At 44.1% G+C, this 12,845-nt stretch overlaps 1 long non-coding RNA gene across 4 annotated transcripts in view; it reads right to left on the bottom strand.

The window, feature by feature from the left end:
* Positions 1–1,058: 1,058 nt before the first annotated feature.
* Positions 1,059–12,845, bottom strand: part of LOC106970553 (uncharacterized) — a 238,579-nt gene continuing 226,792 nt past the window's right edge. For all 4 annotated transcript variants that reach the window (XR_008294582.1, XR_008294580.1, XR_003415265.2 and 1 more), the window contains one exon: positions 1,059–1,231. This is a non-coding gene — a long non-coding RNA (uncharacterized LOC106970553). The remainder of the gene's footprint in view (positions 1,232–12,845) is intronic.

Below are 12,845 nucleotides of genomic sequence, written 5' to 3' on the forward strand. Positions count from 1 at the left end.
TTACCATTATCATGGTAACAGAGAGATTGGGTCTGTCTTGTTCACTGCTGTCCAGCTATATAGTGCCTAACACACAGTAGGTGCAAATAAATACGTGTGGAACACATGAGCCAATCGTACAAACAACAGGGCCACTGCGACAATACCCATCACGGCTCCAGGACGCAAGCAACAGAAGATTTAGAAGAAGCAACAACGTTCTGCTAACAGAATTCACTGCTAAATTTGAAAGCCTCAATTGTACCAAATATCAATTCAACCAAATGTGAACGGATTGTGTGCCGGCCATTGTGCTCTGCAATAGGAAAACACAAAGATGAAGAAATCTTTGCCCTAAGAGGTGCTTCAAACTCCAGGTCACCGTCTCTCCGCACTGAAAGAGTGGCTCTGCTGGTCTGGATCACACAGTTTCAAGAATACGGTATCTTGAAGCAGACGTATCTGGGTTCACATCCCATAGCTTCCTGGCTTGTGACTTGTGGGACCAGAAGCAAGTCATGTCCCGTTTCCCTGAGCTTCAAGGCTTTTCATCGGGAGGAGGCAGAAAAATAGTACCTGTGACAGAGGGTTGCTTGTGTGGAGGCAATGAGAAAACCCACAACGTTCACCTAAGCAGAAGGCGTGGCAGATAGAAAACAGGGGTAGGTTTTTATTGTTAGTATTACTGCCGTCCTCAGCCCCTCCCGGGACTCGCTCCACATACCCTAGCTTCCGCCCTAATCTCTGCTACCAGCTTGCTTTCTTTTTCTTACTGCTTCAACTTAAAGACAGAAAAATACATATCTGAGCCTCAGAACTACTTGGTACCATGAAGCAAAGCTGAGCTTTTGTACGGAGAAGAGCATCAGGACACTTTTAATATCATGCTAATTGCCAACACGGTGCCACAAGGCAGGCCAGACCTGCGGTTTTGCAATTTTCCTTTTGCTGTTTTTGGAAGGATTCTAAGAATCCGTATCTTAGTATGGCCGGTGGCTCGTGGCCCTGTGATAATCCCATGGGGATGACTTTGTCTTCTGTGGCAGATTTGGAAGAAGTTCAAAAGTTTGTTGTCTCTCTTTCTCTGAGAAGGTTCTTCTTTCTTGGTATACAGTATTGCTTATGGAAGGCACCAAAAAAGGGGCACAAAAGGAATAATAAATAGGTCTTGCCTCTCATGCTGTCTCTTATTGATTGTTGGTGGGTGTCTGAAGTATCATCTTAAAAAGCACTCTGATGCAGCTTTAGGTTTCTGTGGGAAAGAGCACATTGATTGATTAGTCATGTCTGCCCTGGGTGGGGAATGGAGGTGGGGGGCAGGTACGGTGCCAGAACTGAACATCTCTAGCTGAAAAGCACTTTCTCCAGATAGACAATTCCATCTCCTCTCCATATTCCCCAGGCTTCTTACTTCTCTCCATTTTACCTTACTGTCTGATTCCACTGCAGTATGGCAGTTCAAAAATCTAGTTACTATTAGTTCAAATTGATTTCTTTTGATTTGAAGAAAAGAAAGCTTCAAGGATGATTCACAGAAGAAGAAAACCCTCTCAGTAATGAAGTAGAGGCCATTCATTGCCAGCGAGATCGATGGACCACCTCCCACTCAGGGCCTCCGATTTCAAAATCAAGATGCTTATGCGACCAACTTCATAATGAGAAGGAAAATAAAAGTAATCATCGTAGCTCAATTTGCTGAACAGGTTATACTTGCCAGGCATCGTGCCTGCTCGATCATCCTTTAACCTTTAAAAAAGATACATTCCAATGCTAAAACCTTGACAAATGTTGAATTTGGGTGATGGGTGGATGGGAACTGTATTATATTACCCTTGTGTACGTTTCAAATGTTTCACAATAGGAAGTTTTAAACACATGATGCCAGATATTCTGATTTCATTGGTCTGTGAGAATCTGGGCATCAAGTAGCCTTAAAAACGTCCCACAGGTTATTGTTTTGTTTTGTTTTGTTTACTGTGCAATCAGGAGGAAAATCACCTGGCAAAGTGCTCTTTAGGCTAGATTTTCTTCACAACCAGCCTCAGACAAGTCTCCACCAACCATCCCCATCAGATCAACCTGAGCTCTGAGCTCTGAGCTTGGGTCCCTAACCTCCTGTGCTAGATTCAGTCTAATTTTGGGGTGCCTAGGTGGCTCAGTCAGTTGGACATCTGACTTCGGCTCAGGTCATGATCTCATGGTTTGTGGGTTTGAGCCCTACGTCAGGCTCTGTGCTGACAGCTCGGAGTCTGGAGCCTGCTTTGGATTCTGTGTCTCCTTCTCTCTCTGCCCCTCCCCAACTTGTGCTTTGTGTCTCTATGTCTCTCAAAAAATAAATGTAGATTCGGTCTAATTTTTTTTCAGCTTCATTGAAGTATAATTGACAAAAATTGTACACATTTAAGGTGTACAACGTGGTGTTTTGATATATACATACACTGTGAAATAATTACCACAACCAAAGTAATGAACACATCTATAACCTCCCATAGTTACAATTTTTTTATGAGAATAGTTAAGATCTACTTGAGGGCATATTTTAAGCTAACAATACAGTATTATTAATGACAGTCCCCATGCTGTATGTTAGATGTCTATGGCTTACTCACCCTGCGTAACTGAAACTTTGTACCCTTTGACCAACATCTCCCCATATTCCCCATCTCCCATCCCCTGGTAACCACTGTTTTTCTCTCTGCATCCATCCTTTTGACTTTTTTTAGATTCCATACGTAAGTGAGATCACGCAGTATTTGTCTATCTGTGTCTGGCTTATTTCACTTAGTGTAAGGTCCACCAGGTTCACCCACGTTGTTGCAAATGGCAGGATTTCCTTCTTTTTTAGGCAGAAGAATATTGTTGTATGTATAATACCACATTTCCTTTAACCATCCACCCACCCACCCATCCATCCATCCATCCATCCATCCACCAACACCTGAATTGTTTCCAAATTTTGGCTACTGTGAATAATGCTACAGTGGACATGGGAGGGCAGGTATCTCTTGAAGATCCTGATTTCAACTCCTTTGGAACTGTACTCAGAAGTGGGATTGCTGGAACATAGGGCAGTTCTATTTTCAGTTTTTTGAGAAAATTCCATACTGGTTTTCATAATGGCTGTAACTTTTTTGTGGTTAAATATACGTAGCATAAATTTTACCATTTCAACCATTTTCCAGAGTACCATTCTGTGACACTAAATACATCCGCAATGTTGTGCAACCCTCACCACCAATCATGTCCAGGACTTTTCATCACCCCAAGTTAAAAGTGTTATCCATTGAATATCAACTCCCGATTCGTGCCTCCCCCCAGCCCCTGGCAACCACCATTGTACTTTCTGTCTCTATGAATTTGGTTATTCTAGAAATGGAGTATTATTTGTCCTTTTGTACCTTATTTTGTGCCTTACTGTCTGATAAGATCTATCACCTTCAGGGTTCATCAATGTTGTAGCACGTGTCAGAAATTCATTCCTTTTTTAAGGCTGAATAATAAGTATAACTTATTATTTTTTTTAATTTTTTTAATGTTTTTATTTATTTTTGCGACAGAGAGAGACAGAACATGAGCAGGGGAGGGCCAGAGAGAGAGGGAGACACAGAATCGGAAGCAGGCTCCAGGCTCTGAGCTGTCAGCACAGAGCCCGATGCGGGGCTCGAACCCACAGACTGTGAGATCATGACCTGAGCCGAAGTCGGACGCTTAACCGACGAGCCACCCAGGTGCCCCAATAATAAGTATAAGTTTTTAAATAAACATTTCCTGACACTGGCATTGTGGTGATCAATGAAACATAATTTCTGGTATCAGTCAGCGATCTCACAGACTGGTAGTATGACAGACAGCAATGCATTAAGGTCCTAGAAAATGCACACACAGAGCTCCATGGAAGCTTCCAGTAGAAGTTTCCAGTAATTCTTCCACAGAGTTGCATCACATTATCCATAGTCATCCATAGGAGCTCAGGTCCCTCCCTGACTGTCCGGAGTAAAATCCCAACTCCACTGCCTTTTAGCTATGAGCTACAGGGCAAGTCACTTCTCTCTGGGGCTCAATTTTTCCATCTGTAAAATCTGGATAATATCCACCTCTGAGTTCTGATCAGGCCTAAATGAGTCAGTCCATGTAAAGCACTTAGAGCAGTGCCTGGCACATTATAAGTGGTCAAAAATGATGTAAATCAATCAACCGATAATACAAAGTAATTTCTGTCTGGGGCAATCTGTAGAGAATATAGCACTTAGGTAGGTTTTTGAAAGGCAAGATTTCCTTAAGGTAGGGTAGCCGGATCAAATACAGGCCATCTAGTTCAATTTGAATTTCAAATAAACAACTAACTGTTTCTTAGGAGAAGTCGCAACTACTGGATACTCCTCATCAAATGCTGACAAAAGGCAAGTTTCTGGGATCCCACGTATTTGATACCTTAGAACACTTTAGTCACACGGATGAGTGTAAGTGAGATCGGCTGCTTGCTCCTAACTGAGCTGGACAAAGTGGCAAAAGAAAAGAAGAGCTCTAGACTTCAGAGTCAGCTCAAACTCATAAATTACTTGAAAGAAACTCTTACCTCCTGCATCTCTTGTAGGGCTGAGATTGCTGAAATCATCTCGAGAGTCAATGAATTCTAATACAAATTGAATTCATAACCTCACAGGGCGTCTGCTGCTCAAGTGAGGGCACTGATTAGGCAGGACTGGAATCCTGAGAATTGCAAGGGGGCACATGAGCAGATCCCAGTGAATCTTGGGACTGGGGCCCCTAAATTGAGCAGAATCTTTGCCAGACAAGCAGTCCATTCTCCCGTTCCCATCCACCTCTACTAGGCTGAGGAGGTCAACCCTGCTTTGCTTAAAGAACCTGTGACAGTCTCCCTCGAGGTAGCTGTTTTACAATATACTTCTGATTCTCTTTGAGACCTGACCTCACCATCCCCGTTGGCTTCTAGATCTATGACCACTCAGGTCAGAGCAGGTCCCAAACGGGGGGAGGTATAAACTGTGACCCATGGGGTGGGGATGAGGGAGCCCTACACTCCAAGAGAACTACAGGACTTTTAAAAATTTATACATAGAAACCTGGCAGATTTCATGGGAACAGATATTAAGGCTGTGGGATAATAGTGGAAGGAATATAAATTCCCCAAATTTTCTTTTCTTTTCCCCAAATGTATTGATTTGAGCCCACTGAGTAGAGATTCTGCAGCTTAGAGGGTTAGAAAGAGCTCTAGGGGCACCTAGGTGGCTCAGCTGGTTGAACATCCAACTCTTGGTTTTCCATTCAGGTCACAATCTCAGCGTTCATGGGTTCGAGACCTGCATTGCGCTCTGAGCTGGCAGCGCAGAGCCTGCCTGGGATTCTCGCTCTCTCCCTCTCTCTCTGTCCCTCCCTTGCTCTCTCTCTCTCTCTCTCAAAATAAATAAGGACTTAAAAAAATAAATACAAGTCTTCGAAAGAAAGAAAGAGAAAGAAAGAGAGAGAGAGGAAGGAAGGAAGGAAGGAAGGAAGGAAGGAAGGAAGGAAGGAAGGAAGGAAGGAAGGAAGGGAAAGGGCGAGCTCTAATGGTTTGCTTGGTCGGCTGGCTGGAGCAGGAGGCGGCCCACGGCAGACAAAGCTGGGACGCCAGCGCACTGACCGTGTGCTGCAGAGGAAGGCAGAGGGAGGTGTCCAAGGCCCAGGGCTTAGGGAGACTGGAACGCCAGAGTGGATTTATCGTGGAAGACTTGCTCATCTGCCTCGGGAGGGTCACCACAACTGTGAGAAATAAATCAGTGAGGGGAGCCCCAGCATCCTTACAGAGATTTGTGGTCGTCCTTCTCTGTACATCAGAAATTACGGTGGGAAATGCAGCTAAGTGGGGGATTTCTAAGTGCAGCGGGGACAACGGGATCCTGGGGTGTCGGGGCCCAGTGGCGGCTCTTCATCAGCAAAGGCAAGGTGGGTGTGGTTACAGTAAGGGACAGTGGAGTCAAAACGGTCCTCAGAACTGTCAGACACGCAGACTTACAGGGCTGGCCAGCTGATCACAGTGCCGCTGGAAAATAAATACAGGCACAGTCTACTAAATTCTTACTTGATCTGTAGAAACAGAAGAGTTTAGGTCAAGTGAAAAGAAGTCTAAGTTGAATCACCAAAACAGAGTGTGATGGCCCCTCAGTCAACTCCCAGACTTGAGCCAGCTGACAGAACCCGGGAACCTTTGAATGCAAGGGAAGCTTGCACACTGCCCTGCCCCCAGTTTGTACTGTTGATCTGTCTCTCGGTCTTCCCCAGAGAGACCTATGACCTTATACCAGACTGACTGTGCATGGGGGAAAAGGCAAGCATCAGACCTTTTGGGGACTGGCTGTGACTGACACTAATTCCAGGGGAAACAAGACCTCACTATGATCCACTAGTCAGAGTAGAGGCTTATGGAGGTCAGGCAATCAGTCGGGAGCTCACCTCCTTTTCACAGTGAATCCTGCGGGTCCCTGGACCCAGCCAGTGGTTTCATTTCTCCACGGCTAGAATGCACAATTGGAATAGACATGTTCAGGAATGGGCAGAATCCCTGAAACTCAAGTTGAACTGGGCATCCTGTATTTTTATTTACTAAATCTGGCAATCCTACCTGAAGGAAACTCCAAGTGGGGAAAAACACGTAGTGCACTAACGTTTCTCTCTGAGGGCAGGAGAATAAAGTTTTGTTAGGAAGATTATGACCCTGAGCTGGACCTCAAATGGCGAAAACCCGAGGCCAAAAGATGTGAAGTTCAGGGGAGTGAGGGGCTTGGGAAAAAGTTCTAGAAATTTCACTTTTTATTTTATTATTTTTTAAATAAATGTTTTAATCTATTTTTGAGAGAGAGAGAAAGAGAGAGATGGTGGGTAGGAGGGAGAAAGGCACAGAGGTGGGGACAGAGGATCTAAAGCAGACTCAGCACTGAAAGCAGAGAGCTTGATGCAGGACCCGAACGCATGAACTGCGAGCTCGTGACCCGAGCAGAGATCAAGAGTCGGACACTTAACCGACGGAGCCCACTCAGGCGCCCCTAAAATTTCACTTTCAGCCAGGTAGTCCATAGCCAAAACAACCTCCCCAAACCAAATGAAACCTAAGCCAAACCAGACCTCTGCAGTCCTTCCTCAGTTGATTAATTTCTAGGAAGTTCCCTTTACTAGGTCTGCTGATTACAAAACAAATTGTCTGTGATGATTTAGACCGCACAGTGCAGAGCAGAACATTCACATCAAAGGAATTGTATGCTTTGAGCTGACGCAAGAGCCGCCTTTGCGAATTTGCTGCTTGGAGTATGTGCCTTCAGGGCAGGAAGTGCTTAAAGTGGTTGAAGTAGTTTGAATTGGTCGGTTCAGGGGAGGACCAACCACACGGTCATTTGGTGCTGGATACTAGAAGACCTGCGTGTGCACCTGCCCTCTATCACAGGAATTCCACTTGGACCAATTTATCCCAAGGCAAAAACCAGCTAACTGCAGGAAGATGCATGTCCCACGATGTTACTGCAGTGACAATTAGAAGTAAAACCCCAGAAATCCCCTATATTGCTTCTTAAATGGCAAATTGAGTAGTGTTGAAACACGCATACAATGAAATGTTAGGGAGCTATCAAAAAGGTTTGTATGGGATTTTTTTTTTTTTTGACAGAGGAAAAATGTTCCACATCCATTGTTAAATGAATAAAATTATAAAACTGGATCTAATACGCTCCTCTTTGTGTCTAAAAAGAAAAAGTACACATTCCAAGCAGAAGACAGACAATGGGGAAGAAATTCATAGACACGGATTCTGCGATGGGCTTATGAGGGATCAGTGAATGTAGCTTTGGTCTTGTTCTGTACCTGCCTCTCTGTATTTTTCAAGTTCTTCTAAAATAAAGATGGCCTTTCTAAACAATCAAACCAGCTTAAAGGAAATAATACAAAGCTGCCAGGGCCTCATGGGAAGTGCGAAGACACGGACCCTGCTCTTTGACAGCTGTCTACACTGGGAGCCCCTGGGGATGCGTGAGGTTTTGTGAAGGCCATGATTCCCCAGAGAGTCATTCTTGGCACTTTTCTCCCCTTGTCATATCGCCATCGTCTTAATCCCACATCTGGAATACACGTGGCGTGTGTTAAGGAAGTCTTGTGATCCCACTGCGGACTGCCTTACTCTTGGTGTGTCCTCTTCCTGGTCCTCTGTCCTCCATCGCGCCTGAGGTTCGGACAACAGCTTGGGGATGGCTCTCGTCATGCCCACCGTGTAGACCGTTTATGGTGTTGCTTTCCTGCTTGTTTTTTTTAACCACCCAATCTGTGTTACTCTTCTCTCTCTCCCTCCCTCCCTGCCACTTTTCAAATATTTGCCCAACCTGCCACCCTTTGCACACTGACTGAGACAACTCAGGCTTGTGGCATTTTCTGGGTTGGGCTCCCGCATCACTTAACCCAGTGGTCTCCACCCTTGCTGCATCTTAGAATCACCTGGAAGAGCTTCTTAAAAATACAATGCCAGGGCCCTCCCTCAGAGATTCTGATGTACTTGATCTAGGATGGGGAGTTGTTTTAAAGTCTTCCCCCAAGTGATTCTAACTCATGGCCTATGGTGAGAAGCCCTGCCTTTGCCCTTAGGCATCTGCCGGTCTAAAAGGAGAAAAGTCTCCAGGGAACCTACTTCTGCACAGGAAGTCCCACTGGTCTGTGCTCTGTGCCCAAATGGATCCGACCAGCAAGCCCTCTGCCTCAAATTAACCCCGACAATCAAAAATGTTGCTCTTGCTGCTAAGGCCTTGTCCAGATCGGGAGGCTTGAGTCAGCCAAGAAATTCCCACTTGGCTCATTCCAGGATTGACTGATGTGTATTTTCTCTCCTAAATGCACAGAGCAGCACCCTGTATGTCTCTTCTGCTGTCACTCAGCATATCAGGGAGGCTGACAAGAATCCATCCTGCTCTCCCAGAATGCTCACCAGGCTCTGTCAGGTTAATTCCAGCTTTCTTCTTCTCTTCTGCTTCAGGACCTCATCATCTCTTTCCTGGACGTGTATAACAGCCTCCTAACCAGCCTCCCTCTGGTCTCTGCCCCATCCCTGTCATGTCATGCCACAGGGATCTTTCTAGATTCTCTGTCCCCTGGCCATGTCATTCCCTCACATCAAAACCTTGAATAGTTCCTAACTGCCTGACTTGTAACACGTCTAAAAGAATAATCCTTGTGAAATTAATTGTAACTGTCATATTTTTGGAGTTCTTACTATGTGCCAGGCACTCAGCAAAGCACGTTACATGCACGGGCTTATTTTTCAAAATGTTTCATTACAAAAATGTTCAAACATACAAAAAAGGAGAAAGAATAACACAGGTACCCACTCTCTTCTCCATAATTTTCAAATTCAAAGATCTCTGAAGTCCAGAAGTTTATCATGCATCTGGTGCTAAAACTCATTTGGTAAGAAAGCTGACCTGAGTAAGCATGAAATGGTGTCTCGATTTAACCCACTTAGTGTGAATATTCAAACATATTGTTGCAGGCATATTAATATGTTATATTATGGTGTACTCTCCAGACTTTTGTTAAAGGTGTGATACAACATACAGTTGCACTTGAATGCCTTTCCAAAATCTAGAAACATTTGAAATAAAAAACACAGCATTTTTAGAGCTGTATGCCTGTACAAGGAGCACCTATGTACCTGCAACAGAGATCAGCAACTCCTCACATTTTGACATACTTGTTTTTTTGTCAATTTATAGATTGTATATAGATAGAGATGTATAAAGATCTAATGATACAGATATATTGATGATACATGTACAGATATAGATGATGCAGATAGATACGATGATGGTCTCCTCCTAAAAATATATGCATATCAAATCCCTTCAACCTGTGAATGTTACCTCATCTAGAAAAGAAGTCTTGGCCAACTAATTTTTGACAAAGCAGGAAAGAATATCCAATGGAATAAAGACAGTCTCTGCAGCAAGTGGTGCTGGGAAAACTGGACAGCGACATGCACAAGAATGAACCTGGACCACCTTCTTACACCAGACACAAAAATAAACTCAACATGGATGAAAGACCTAAATGTAAGACAGGAAGCCATCAAAATCCTCGAGGAGAAAGCAGACAAAAACCTCTTTGATCTTGGCCACAGCAACTTCTTACTCAACATGTCTCTGGAGGCAAGGGAAATAAAAGCAAAAGTGAACTACTGGGACCTCGTCAAAGTAAAAAGCTTCTGCACAACAAAGGAAACAATCAGCAAAACTAAAAGGCAACCGACAGAAAAGGAAAAGATATTTGCAAATGACATATCAGATAAAGGGTTAGTATCCAAAATCTATAAAGAACTTATAAAACTCAACACCCCAAAAAATGAATTATCCAGTGAAGAAATGGGCAAAAGACATGAATAGACACTTCTCCAAAGAAGACATCCAGATGGCTAACAGAAACATGAAAGAATGCTCAACATTACTCAGCATCAGGGTAATACAAATCAAAACCACAATGAGATACCACCTCACACCCGTCAGAATGGCTAACATTAACATCTCAGGCAACAACAGATGTTGGCAAGGATGCAGAGAAAGAGGATCTCTTTGGCACTGCTGGTGGGAATGCAAACTGGTGTAGACACTCTGGAAAGCAGTGTGGAGGTTCCTCGAAAAATTAAAACTAGAACTACCCTACCCCAGCAATGGCACTACTAGGTATTTATCCAAGGGACACAGGTGTGGTATATCGAAGGGGGACATGTACCCCAATGTTTACAGTGGCACTATCAACAATAGCCAAAGTATGGAAAGAGCCTAAATGTCCATCGATGGATGAATGGATAAAGAAGATGTGGTATATATGTGCAATGGAGTATTACTTGGCAATCAAAAAGAATGAAATCTTGCCATTTGCAACTACATGGATAGAACTGGAGGGTATTATGCTAGCGAAATTAGTCAGTCAGAGAAAGACAAATATCTTATGACTTCATATGACGAATTTAAGATACAAAACAGATGAACTTAAGGGAAGGGAAGCAAAAACAACATAAAAACAGGGAGGGGGACAAAACAGAAGAGACAAATATGGAGAACAAATGAGGGTTACTGGAGGGGGTGTGGGAGGTGGGATGGGCTAAATGGGTAAGGGGCATTAAGGAATCAACTCCCGAACTCATTGTTGCACTATATACTAACTAACGTGGATGTGCATTTAAAAATAAATTAAATTAAAAATAAGTACATAAATAAAAAAGTAAGAAAAAAAAGAAGTCTTTGCAGATTAAATTCAGGATCTTTATTTTTTAATATTTATTTTTGAGAGAGACAGAGAGAGGGCTCACAAGGAGGGGAGGGGTAGAGAGAGGTGGAGGACAGAAGATCCCAAGCAGGCTCCGCACTGACAGTAGAGACCCCAATGCGGGCTCGAACCCACAGAGAGATCATGACCTGATCTGAAGTTGGATGCCTAAGTGACTGAGCCACCCCGGTGCCCCTTAATTCAGGAATGCAAGCTAAGGTGATCAACCTGGGTAATTCAGACCCTAAGTCCAATGACAAGTGTCCTCATAAGAGACATGCAGACAGAAGAGGAGAGACAGTGTGAAAATGGAAGCAGAGATCTGGGTGATAAGCCGAGGAAAGCCGGGAATATGGGAAGTGGAAGAGGCAAGGAAGGACTCTCCTAGAGAGCCTCAGACCAGGAGTGGCCCTGCCCACATCTTGATTTGGGACTTCTGGCCTCCATAACTGAGAGAATAGACTTCTGTTGTTTCAAGCCACCCAGTTGGTGGCCATTTGCTGTAGCAGCCCTGGGAAATGGATACAGATTTAAATATAGGCATAGATACTGACAATGTCGTGGACAAAGGCTGAACCACTTGAAAGAACTTACAGACCTCAGGACCCTTCACTGCTAAATCCTTCCCTGCCTGCATCTTGTGTAGCCCCCCCAGAGCCCCGTGAGAGACATATACACGTTTTTTTAAACCAACTTATGCAGCCATCGCCATAAATCGGTTTTAAAACATTTCATCCCCTCAACACGATCCCTCGTGCATATTTGCTGTTACTTCCCGTCCCCATCCCCCATCCCCATCCCCAGGCAACCTCTAATCTATCTTCTGTTCATATAGCTTTGCCTTTTCTAAATACTTCATATAAATGGACCATACAATATGTGGTCTCTTGTATCCAGCCTCTTTCCCTGAGCATGTGCTTTTTTAATGTTTATTTAGAGAGAGAGAGAGAACATATGCATGTGTGTGCAAGTGGGGGAGGGGCAGAGAGGGAGAGAGAATCCCAAGCAGTCTCCACACTGTTAGCGCAGAGCCCGATGCAGGGATAGAACTCATAAACTCAGCTCTTGACCTGATCTGAAATCAAGAGTCTGGCACATAACCAGCTGAGCCACCCAGGCACCCCCTGAGCATAGTATTTTTGCAGTTCATCCATGTACCTGTAGATTGTCTCTTTTTATTGTTGACTAGGATTCCACCATATGGATACATCACATTTTGCCTTTCCAGTTACCAACCAATGGACATTTAGGTTTCCAATTTTTGTCTAGCCCGTGAAATGTTAACTTGGGGCTAGTGGGGAGACTCCATAGCTACCATCAACTCCTTGACATGACATGCAAAATGTCTATGTGGGTGGTATGGGTGTGTGTGTGTTTCTTTTTCTGCCCAAGGTAACAAGATGAAAAATGGTCTGAGATCTACTATTGTTCCCATTGCAGAGGCCAGGAAATGGAGGCGCATAAAAAGGATGCCCAGTTCTATTTCACTCCTAGAGTCAGAGTCAAAGCACGGGAATTGCCCCAGACCTGCGATGGAATGTATGAGCACGCATTCCAGAAGGAGAACTTAGGGAGTC

The sequence above is a fragment of the Acinonyx jubatus genome, chromosome E3 (genome assembly GCF_027475565.1).
Source record: "Acinonyx jubatus isolate Ajub_Pintada_27869175 chromosome E3, VMU_Ajub_asm_v1.0, whole genome shotgun sequence".
Classification (NCBI taxonomy): Eukaryota; Metazoa; Chordata; class Mammalia; order Carnivora; family Felidae; genus Acinonyx; species Acinonyx jubatus.